At 42.2% G+C, this 12220-nt stretch overlaps 1 protein-coding gene across 1 annotated transcript in view; it reads left to right on the forward strand.

The window, feature by feature from the left end:
- The window catches only part of LOC126471540 (uncharacterized), a 572770-nt gene that overhangs the window by 70634 nt on the left and 489916 nt on the right, over positions 1–12220 (forward strand). The gene's annotated exons all lie outside the window — the stretch shown is intronic.

Genomic DNA, 12220 nt, shown 5'->3' on the forward strand with positions numbered 1-12220 from the left:
GACAGAGTAAAAGCTGCGCTTCTTCTCTTCCCATTTTATACTGGTGTCGGGGCAGTGCAACAAACCGTCATGACCGGCCCGGAATATCGTCGACGTGTTTGAAGGTTTTTTCGTAGGAATTTAATGGGCATTGTTCACACTAGCCCGTAGCGCGATCGCTAAAGTGGAAACCATGCTCCCGCCAACGCTGTACCGTGATCGCGGTATTTCTTGTGGTCGATATTTTCTCACTTCACCGTCGCTACACATTCAGGTTGTTACGCTGCCGAGTAGTAGGCTGTTATCATAAACAAGAATGACAAAAAACTTATTAAATTAGAGTGCAATCATCCTGTGTTGTTTGATCTACACAATCCCAAATACATGGACACAGAGGTAAAGAATACACTCTGGAATAAAATAGGAGCAGAAATAAAAATAACCGGTAAGTACGTACGTGTCCCTTTCTGATTTTACATCAATGAAAACAACCAGTTAGATAAAAGATTGTTTGGGAATGTTGGCTACAGCTGTAACATTTTTTTCCATTTGCCGTGACATCGGTGGGAATAAAGCTGCATTAAATGTTTGCAAAAGCCGACAGAATTATGGGAAACGTCTTTTTGTAATTAAAGAATAGTGATCCAGAGTTCGGAGGAGCCTGAATAGTGACGTGCTTCCGATCCAGAGCTCCTATACAGTTAGAAAAACTCCACATTTCATAAAAATTCTTAGCATTTTCTTCTGTCGCAGTAGGCATCAATTCGTCCATCACGTTGTCTGTAATTATCTTGCAGGTTTCTCGTACGACCTTATGAACCATACTGTGCCCCATCCGACATTTAAATGAAATCATGTTTAGCGAAGCTCCAGTGGCCAATTATCTGAAGAAAGGTAGACAGTAGGGGTATAAAAAACGGAGATTTGACAGGTGGTCTTAGCGGTAATGAATCAGTATCGCGCAAAATAGAAGAAAATAATCAAGACCATACAACAGAAGCCAATAATGAGGAATGTTGATGTCATATAACTCAATACCAAAAAATGAATGTCACTTGTATTATGTTTTAACTAACCTCAAGCAAAAGGAGAGCCTTCCTCTTTGTGTGACGGCTTTTCTGAAGTTTGTGTTTCACTTTTTCAACTTCCATCTTGTTCAGTAGTAAGTTGATGGTATTTTGTGACGTTCTAAAATATTCATAAAACTTTGCTTCATCGTCCATCAATTCACTGTACAGAATCGCAAACTCCCCTTCTATTGCTCTGTTTTTCTACGCCTGATGAACCCACTTCCGTTTTTTCACTTGCGTTTCCTCCCGTTCGTCCAAAATCACAGCAATCGCCATGAGATCGTCGTCCGAGAACTTTGCTCTCACGGCTCAAGTGCACTGCCACAAGCCGGAAGAAGCATTGACCACTGTGAACAAGCATCACTGTAGCATCACGGCCAGTGCAATCACGGGACGTAATGACACTGTCACGTTACTGAGGCAGGTGAAGCGGCGTTAAAACGTCAATCAGTTTTATGCTCAAAAAACATAAATCCTAATATAGCAATATTCTAAGTACGTCGAAAGTACTAACCGGACTTTAAAGAGTAAAACTCCGTTCAATCCGTCTCTTTTAGAACTACGATACTAGCACCATAAATTATTATAGGTTAGTTTGAACAAGTGACGTTGATACCGATATCTGCGCAATTAATATAGCTATGAAAAAAGATTATACGTCGTTTAGTGAAGTCTTTCTCCAAGTCATCTGAGGGAAAAGACAATCACAATATATTAAAGAGTTGCAAATGTGTTTGAGGTGCTCACCTAAAATATTTCTGAAACAGTTTAAGGATTTAAGATATCGTAATTCCGTTTCCATCCAGATAAACTGTGAGAAAGATTGCACTAAAAACGACGAATGGTTCCTTTCAACTACGTTCGTTACAGAGATATCGGTATCAACTTCACTTTTTAAAAATGAACTACCGGGTGGTAATAATAAAAGTGCATACTGTCACCAGAAGGGGAGCAAGTTCTTTCACATAGTTTTTGTAGGTTACAGAGATATCGGTATCAACTTCACTTTTTAAAAATGAACTACCGGGTGGTAATAATAAAAGTGCATACTGTCACCAGAAGGGGAGCAAGTTCTTTCACATAGTTTTTGTAGAATATCACAGGCATTTCATCTTGTCCTGATTTTCTTCGATTTATATACAATTAATTGGAAGCTGTTGCCGTATCTTAGCAATACATGAGGTTTTTGAGCTCCTTTCAACTAACTATAATATAGCGGTCAATGTTTGAGCAGTGAACTTAATATTTTCCCTCTACTCCTGCTCAGCAGCAGGTTCGTCTCTTAGCAGAACGAGTCGAAAAATACTTTTTATGACGAGGATAAACCACAATTTTCGTGTTGTTTTCATTTATTAACATCGACTGGATAAATTTTGCAGTTCCTGTTACGACAGTGAGCTCAAATACCTAGTTTTATCGTAAGTGGCTTTAAACAGATCGCCGGCCGGAGTGGCCGAACGGTTCTTGGCGCTACAGTCTGGAACCGCGCGATCGATACGGTCGCAGGCTCGAATCCTGCACCGGGCATGGATGTGTGATGTCCTTAGGTTAGTTAGGTTTAAGTAGTTCTAAGTTCTAGGGGACTGATGACCTCAGAAGTTAAGGCCCATAGTGCTCAGAGCCATTTGAACCATTTTTTTTAAACAGATCATCTAGAGTCCTAAATAGCAACAGCAAAGGAAATGTTAACGATGCAGGACAAACACCGGAATTCTGTAGCAGTTTGAGTCAAAAAAATTGTAAAGCAATGGCATAAAACGTGCCATTTACTAGTACAAAGACCATGCTACACCGACAGCAAGGTTTATTATGGAGCAGATTATAGGTTCTGATGCCTTTCCACTACAAAGCGATTGTAGTTGTTTTTCTCTTCCGCGATCGGTTATCTCAGTATCTGCCATTTTGACGTTCGTGGGATGATTGAAAGGGCGGCGGTGTTACGACCTTCCGAGGTTAAACAGTTTCGGAAGACCGAATTCAGTATTACGTGAACAGAATTTTTTAATTCCTCAATGTTTTACAGCTGTTTCTATGTTAGACTCAAGAAATTCAAATGCAAATACTAGACAGTATAGTACGTCATACAATGTTTGTTGTATATTCTTGCAGAAAATTCAGAATCTAAATGCAGTGACCTGTACATGAATTATATATTGCTCACATTTTACACTGTAGTTTGAGATATGTTTCTGTGGGTGTCAGCCATCAAGCAAGGATATTATGAATTTTTCGTATTGGAGAATGCGTGACCCATTACTCATAAGGTATTTATGTAATGCACAATAACTTGCACCAGTAACAGTTTTTGCCAAAAATACAACAATATTAGTACTTGCATGGTATGTAATCCACTGTGATTCCGTTAGGGTAAGAAATTTCAATCTAGGATGGCACTGCAGTAAGAAACCTTGTAGGCGAAAAACTGAGCCACTGTCTCAGTCGATGCTTAATTTTAGTGCGTGACTGACGCAGACTTGTACTGTGTCTTTACGCTGTTAAAAGTTTCATTAAAATCGATCCCTGCAGTGGCACTGGATGACCCGTTTAATACAGGGATATTCTTACGCTTCGCCGGAATTGTCGCGTTCGGAGTTTGCAGCAAAAGAATCGAGGCTGGTGCAGCAAGTTTGTGTATATGACATATGTATGTGTATCTACATCATACGCCTCAACGGTGTGTGGCGGAGGATGCTTCTGGTACCGCGAACTGATCACTCCCTTCTCCGTTCACCTCGCGAATGGCGTATAGGCAGAATGATTATCGGCGCACCTCTGTATTACCTCCAATTTCTCAAATTTCCTTGTCGTGGTTATTTCGCGAGATTTATGTGGAAGGAAGTAATATGTTGTCTGACTCCTCCCAGGACGTTCTCTCTGAATATTTCGTAGTAAAACTCCACGTGATGCGCATCGTCTCTCTTGTAACGTCTACCATTGGATTTGTTGAGCAAAGTTCTAAGCAAAGAAGGGAAAGCAGAAAGGGGGAAGGAGTATATAGAGGGTCTATACAAGGACGATGTACTTGAGGACAATATTATGGAAATGGAAGAGGATGTAGATGAAGATGAAATGGGAGATATGATACTGCGTGAAGAGTTTGACAGAGCACTGAAACACCGGAGTCGAAACAAGGCCCCGGGAGTACACAACATTTCATTAGATCTACTGACAGTCTTGGGAGAGCCAGTCCTGACAAAACTCTACCATCTGCTGAGCAAGATGTATGAGACAGGCGAAATACCCTCAGACTTCAAGAAGAATATAATAATTCCAATTCCAAAGAAAGCAGGTGTTGACAGATGTGAAAATTACCGAACTATCAGTTTAATAAGTCACGGATGCAAAATACTAACGCGAATTATTTACAGACGAATGAAAAAACTGATAGAAGTCGACCTCGGGGAAGATCAGTTTCGATTCCGTAGAAATATAGGAACACGTGAGGCAATACTGACCCTACGACTTATCTTAGAAGATAGATTAAGGAAATATAAACCTACGTTTCTAGCATTTGTAGACTTAGAGAAAGCTTTTGACAATGTTGACTGGAATACTCTCTTTCAAATTCTGAAGGTGTCAGGGGTAAAATACAGGGAGCGAAAAGCTGTTTACAGTTTGTACAGAAACCAGGTGGCAGTTGTAAGAGTCGAGGGACATCAGTGGTTGGCAAGGGAGTGAGACAGGGTTGTAGCCTCTCCCCGATGTTATTCAATCTCTATATTGAGCAAGCAGTGAAGCAAACAAAAGACAAATTCGGAGTAGGTATTAAAATCCATGAAGAAGAAATAACAACTTTGAGGTTCGCCGATGACATTGTAATTTGGTCAGAGATAGCAAAGGACTTGGAAGAGCAGTTGAACGGAATGGATAGTGTCTTGAAAGGAGGATATAAAATGAACATCAACAAAAGCAAAACGAGGATAATGGAATGTAGTCGAATTAAGTCGGGTGATGCTGAGGGAATTAAATTAGAAAATGAGACACTTAAAATAGTAAAGGAGTTTTGCTATTTGGGGAGCAAAATAACTGATGATGGTCGAAGTAGAGAGGGTATCAAATGTAGACTGGGAATGGCAAGGAAAGCATTTCTGAAGAAGAGAAATTTGTTAACATCGAGTATAGATTTAAGTGTCAGGAAGTCGTTTCTGAAAGTATTTGTATGGCGTGTAGCCATATATGGAAGTGAAACATGGACGATAAATAGTTTGGACAAGAAGAGAATAGAAGCTTTTGAAATGTGGTGCTACAGAAGAATGCTGAAGGTTAGATGGGTAGATCACATAACTAATGAGGAAGTATTGAATATGGTTGGGGAGAAGAGAAGTTTGCGGCACAACTTGACGAGAAGAAGGGATCGGTTGGTAGGACATGTTCTGAGGCATCAAGGGATCACCAATTTAGTATTGGAGGGCAGCGTGAAGGGTAAAAATCAAATGGCTCTGAGCACTATGGGACTTAACATCTGTGGTCATCAGTCCCCTAGAACTTAGAACTACTTAAACCTAACTAACCTAAGGACATCACACACACCCATGCCCGAGGCAGGATTCGAACCTGCGACCGTAGCAGTTGCGCGGTTCCGGACTGAGCGCCTTAACCGCGAGACCAACGCGGCCGGCGGGTAAAAATCGTAGAGGGAGACCAAGAGATGAATACACTAAGCAGATTCAGAAGGATGTAGGTTGCAGTAGGTACTGGGAGATGAAGAAGCTTGGACAGGATAGAGTAGCATGGAGAGCTACATCAAACCAGTCTCAGAACTGAAGACCACAACAACAACAACAACACCAACTCTGTGACGCTCTCACGCGACTGAACGATACCGTTACAAAACGCGCCGCCCTTCCCTGGATCTTCTCTGCCTCTTCTATCAGTCCCACCTGGTAAGGATTCCAGGATTCCAGACTGATGAACAACACTCAAGAATCGGTCGGACAAGTGCCTTGTAAGCCATTTCTTTCGTAAATGAGCTATTGTTCCTTAAGATTCTTCCCGTGAATCTAAATCTAACAGCTGCTTTTCATACTATTTGTTTTCTATGGTTATTCCACTTAAGGTCGCTCTGGATAGTTAATCCTAGATATTTCACGATAGACACTGTTTCCAGCATTTTGTCATCAATAGTCTAGTTGTAAATTAATGGATTTCTTTCCCTATCTATGCGCAGTATGTTACGTTTATTTACGATAAGGGTCAACTGCCAGTCTCTGCAATATTCACCAGTCCTCTGTAGCTTATTCTGAAAATCAATACAGTCTTCTCGCATCGCTACTTTGTTATAGACAACCGGATCATCTACGAACGGTCTTAAAGAGCTTCCGACGCTTTTTACTAGATCATTTATACACTCTGTGAACAGTAACAGTCCCATCACTTTTCCTTGGGGTACTCAGAAAATTAGCTTTACATCTGTCGATCCTATTCCGTTAACAACGACATTTTGAGTTTTATCTGCCAACAAGTCTTGAATTCAGTCGCAAATCTGGTCCGATACTCGGTAAGCTCGTATTTTCTTTTCTTTCTGTAATCGGCTCTAAACGGTGTCAAATGCCTTCCTGAGGTCAAAGAACATATCACCCTAAGCATTGCTGTCTACAGCGCTATGAATCTCATGGAGGAATAGAGCGAGCCGAATTTCGCAATATCTCTGTTTGCGGAATCCATGTTGATTTTTATAGATGGCATTTTCGTTCTCCAAAAACGTCATAATTATTGAGCATAAAATACTTTCCAGAATTCTACAACAGAATGATCTCAACTATACAGGCCTATAATAATGTGCATCTGTCCTACGACCGCCGCGCGGGATTAGCCGAGCGGTCTGAGGCGCTGCAGTCATGGACTGTGCGGCTGTTCCCGGCGGAGGTTCGAGTCCTCCCTCGGGCATGGGTGTGTATATTTGTCCTTAGGATAATTTAGGTTAAGTAGTGTGTAAGCTTTGGGACTGGTGACCTTAGCATTTAAGTCCCATAAGATTTTCACACACTTTTTTTTTTGTCCTACTACCCTTCTTGGAAACGTGAAAGATCTGCGTTTTTTTCCAGTCTATAGACACCCTTCATAGTTCCAGTGATCTATGATAAACTGCCGCTAGAAGTGGAGCAAGTTTTTCGCATAGTCTTCGTAGAATGTTTCAGGTATCTCAACTGGTCCTGATGGCTTTCCACTACAAATCGATTGTAGTTGTCTTTCTCTTCCGCGGTTATTTATCTCAGTATCTGCCATTATGACGTTCGTAGGATGACTGAAAGGAGGGACGGTATTACGACCTTACGCGGTTAAACAGTTTGGAAGACCGAATTCAATATTTCGTTCTTATCTCTGTCCTCTTCCGTTTTGGAGCCAGTACGGTCACGGAATAGGGGACTTCAAACGGGTTACTGATTTTACGTAAGACCAAAACCTCTTAGAGTTTTTTGTCAGACTGATCGACAATATTTTATTTTCAAGGTCATTGAACGCTTCTCTCATTACTCCCCTTATGCTCATTTTCCCTTCGTTCATCTTTCTTTTGTCAGCTAAGTTCTGACTTCTCTCGAATCTATGATGAAGCTCTCTTTGTCTATGTAGAAGTTTTCTAACACGACTGTTAAACCAAGGTGGGTCTTTCCCGTCATTTCCTTCACGGAACGCACTTGTCTAAGGCATACTGAACAATGCTTTTGAATTTTTCCATATTTAGTCCTCTTCTTTGTTATCAGCACTGAGTATTTGATACTGATTGGTCAGATACTCTGCAATTTGTACCATGTCACTCTTGCTAAACACAAAAATTTACTACCTTCCTTAACATTACTTGCAATACCCGGAGTCATAAATACTATCACGGCTTTATGATGACTGATACCTTACTATACGTTAACTGATTCGATAAGTTCAGGTCTGTGTGTTGTTAAGAGGACTAATTCGTTACCTTCACAAATTGGTTCCTTAATTATATGGTCGAAGTAATTGTCGGATGAGACACTGATAATAATGTCACACGAGTCCGTATCTCTGGCACCAGTTTTGATAGCGTGACTCTCAGTCTACACTTGGCAAGCTAAAGTCACTCCCTATTACAACCTCATGACCAGGAAAGTTACTAACGATAATCTGCAAGTTCTCTCTGAAGCACTCTACACCTAAAGCTGCTGACGCAGGTGGTCTATAAAAGCACCCGATAACCATTTTTTACCGACCTTTGACACTTAACTTCACCCTGATTAATACACATTCGGAATCCGTGATTATCTCGCTAGATACACTATGTGATCAAAAGTATCCGGACACCTGGCTGAAAATGACTTACAAGTTCGTGGCGCCCTCCATCGGTAATGCTGGAATTCAATATGGTGTTGACCCACCCTTAGCCTTGATGACAACTTTCACTCTTGCAGGCATACTTTCAATCAGAAGCTGGAAGGTTTCTTGGGGAAAGGCAGCCCATTCTTCACGACGAAGAGAAGTATCGATGTCAGTCGGTAAGGACTGGCACGAAGTCGGCGTTCCAAAACATGCCAGAAAGGACTCTGTGCAGGCCAGCCCCATTACAGGGATATTATTGTCGTGTAAACATTCCGCCACAGGCCGTGCATTATGAACAGGTGCTCGATCGTGTTGAAAGATACAATCGCCATCCCCGAATTGCTCTTCAACAGTGGGAAACAAGGCCGTGCTTAAAACATCAATTTAGGCCTGTGCTGTGATAGTGCCACACAAAACAAAGAGGGGTGCAAGCCCCCTCCATAAAAAACACGACCACACCATAACACCACCGCCTCCGAATTTTACTGTTGGCACTACACACGCTGGCAGATGCCATTCACTGGGCATTCGCCATACCCACATCCTACCATCGGATCGTCACATTGTGTACCGTTATTCGTCACTCCACACAACGTTTATCATTGTTCAATCGTCAAACGTTTACGCTCCTTACACCAAGCGAGGCGTCGTTTGGCATTTACCGGTGTGATGTGTGGCTTATGATCAGCCGCTCAACCATTAAATCCAAGTTTTCTCACCTCCCGCCTAACTGTCATAGTATTTGCAGTGGATCCTAATGCGGTTTGGAATTCCTGTGGGATGGTCTGGATAGATTTCTGCCTATTACACATTACGACCCTCTTCAACTGTCGGCGGTCTCTGTCAGTCAACAGACGAGGTCGGCATGTGCGCTTTTGTACTGTACGTGTCCCTTCACGTTTCTACTTCATTATCACATCGGAAATAGTGGACCTAGGGATGTGTAGGAGTGTTGAAATCTCGCGTACAGACGTATGACACAAGTGACACCCAATCACATGACCGCGTTCGATGTCCGTGAGTTCCGCGAAGCGCCCCATTCTGCTCTCTCATGATGTCTAATGACTACTGAGGTCGCTGACATGAAGTTGGTTCAAATGGCTCTGAGCACTTTGGGACTTAACTACTGAGGTCATCAGTCCCCTAGAACTTAGAACTACTTAAACCTAACCAACCTAAGGACATCACACACATCCATGCCCGAGGCAGGATTCGAACCTGCGACCGTAGCGGTCACGCGGTTCCAAACTGACGCGCTTAGAACCGCACGGCTGATATGAAGTACCTGGCAGTAGGTGGGAACACAATGCCCCTAATATGAAAAACGTTTATTTTTGGGGGTGTCCGGTAGTTTTGATCACATAATGTATTATCGAATTCTTCACTGCAACAAATACGCCGCCACAACTGGTGACTAAGCTATTCTTACAGTAACTATTCCAATATGAACTTAAGATATCATTGTTGCTCACTTCCGGCTTCAACCTTCTGTTCCTAATACTATCTAGACTTCATAACCTCCAACTGATTCTGTAACCTTTCTGTGGATGTTCCTGCAATTTACTGATATCATATTAAGCTTTCCTATATACGACACCAAGGACGACATTTTCTGACAATATTGTGGCTAAATTATCTCCGATTTTGGTACGTAATTCGTGTCTGATCCCGGGGGGACGGGAGTTCTCCAATCTGAAAAAACCCATGTGCAAGCTACAATTACTCCGCTACCCTAGTAGCGGCTTCCTCCGTTTAGCGCACGTCTGGCCTATTAAGAGGAACCCTACAGTTCTCCATCCAATAGCGCAGGTCGGGTAATTCGCATCCGATACCGTCGTAGAGTCGTCTGAGCCGCTGGTTTTGATCTTCCATTCTGCTACAAACCAGAAGACTGCGATCGACCCTGGGGACGATGCTACAAATACGCCACGTGCGGCGTCTGATCAAAACCGCTGTAGGATTATATACAGGGTGGTCCATTGATAGTGACCGGGCCAAATATCTCACGAAATAAGCATCAAACTAAAAAACTACAAAGAACGAAACTCGTCTAGCTTGAAGGGGGAAACCAGACGGCGCTATGGTTGGCCCGCTAGATGGCGCTGCCATAGGTCAAACGGATATCAACTGCGGTTTTTTAAATAGGAACCAACATTTTTTATTACATATTCGTGTAGTACGTAAAGAAATATGAATGTTTTACTTGGACCACTTTTTTTGCTTTGTGATAGATGGCGCTGTAATAGTCGCAAACTGACTTCCCCGGATTTCTTTCTGTGGGGAAACTGGAAGGATATTTGCTATCGTGATCCACCGACAACGCCTGACAACATGTGTCAGCGCATTGTCAATGCATGTGCGAACATTACGGAAGGCGAACTACTCGCTGTTGAGAGGAATTTCGTTACACGTATTGCCAAATGCATTAAGGTTGACGGACATCATTTTGAGCATTTATTGCATTAATGTGGTATTTACAGGTAATCACGCTGTAACAGCATGCGTTCTCAGATATGATAAGTTCACAAAAGTACATGTATCACATTGCAACAACCGAAATAAAACGTTCAAACGTACTTACGTTCTGTATTTTAATTTAAAAAACCTACCTGTTACCAACTGTTCGTCTAAAATTGTGATCCATATGTTTGTGACTATTACAGAGCCATCTATCACAAAGCGAAAAAAGTGGTCCAACTGAAACATTCATATTTCTTTACGTACTACACGAATATGTAATAAAAAATGGGGGTTCCTGTTTTTTTTAAAAAAAAAAACAGTTGATATCCGTTTGACCTATGGCAGCGCCATCTAGAGGGCCAACCATAGCGCCATCTGGTTTCCCTCGTCAAGCTAGACAAGTTTCGTTCTTTGTAGTTTTCTCGTTTGACGCTTATTTCGTGAGATATTTGGCCCGGTCACGATCAATGGACCACTCTGTATATACGTTGCGACTGGTCTTTCAGTCATATCCGAAAGAATAGACAATATATATATACACAGTGAGAAGTCAGGTCTGACGGGAGGCATGCTCGGATAATCCGTGCACTGTCTTCTGGATAACTCAGTGGTCAGGGCATCTGCATAGTAAACAGGAACCCTAGGTTAGGATCCCTGTCCGGCACAAATTTTCAACATTCCCCATTGATTTCACTCACTGCCCACTTGCAGCCAAAGTCTGTAATTCGTTTATGTAATGTACGATTGACTGTTCGGCATGAGCGCGTGGAGGCGCGGAGCAGAGATGCTGCTTCCCGCACGAAACTTACTCGTAATCTTACGTTTCACTCAACTCACTGGCACAGGCAAACTATTTACTGTACAAAGATGGAACTATAATGAGTTTATTCTGGAAGGGTTACACTATTTTTAATTTTAGTTTTTTGAAAATGGTTCAAATGGCTCTGAGCACTATGGGACTTAACATCTATGGTCATCAGTCCCCTAGAACTTAGAACTACTTAAACCTAACTAACCTAAGGACATCACACAACACCCAGTCATCACGAGGCAGAGAAAATCCCTGACCCCGCCGGGAATCGAACCCGGGATTTAGTTTTGTCTACTCTCACAAATTAGTGAGGCGAGATATGGGCAGCGGTGTGGCTGAGCGTTTCTAGGCGCTTCAGTCTGGAACCGCGCGACGGCCACAAAATTGTCCATAGTGAAAGCCTAGGTTGTATGAAACTGTGAATAACGATGTGCGGCTCCTGTGGAAAAGATCCGATTCCTCAAGTGTTACCAATAACTTGCAGAGTATCGGATGTTCCTTTCTGAGATAACAATCATAGACACGAGATGAGTCGCATTCTCTGCAAGCGAATGTATCATAATGGTAACTGATTATCCATACGACGTTTCTTCCCAGTGATTTTAAGTTTCTA

This window comes from Schistocerca serialis, chromosome 3, assembly GCF_023864345.2.
Source record: "Schistocerca serialis cubense isolate TAMUIC-IGC-003099 chromosome 3, iqSchSeri2.2, whole genome shotgun sequence".
NCBI lineage: Eukaryota > Metazoa > Arthropoda > Insecta > Orthoptera > Acrididae > Schistocerca > Schistocerca serialis.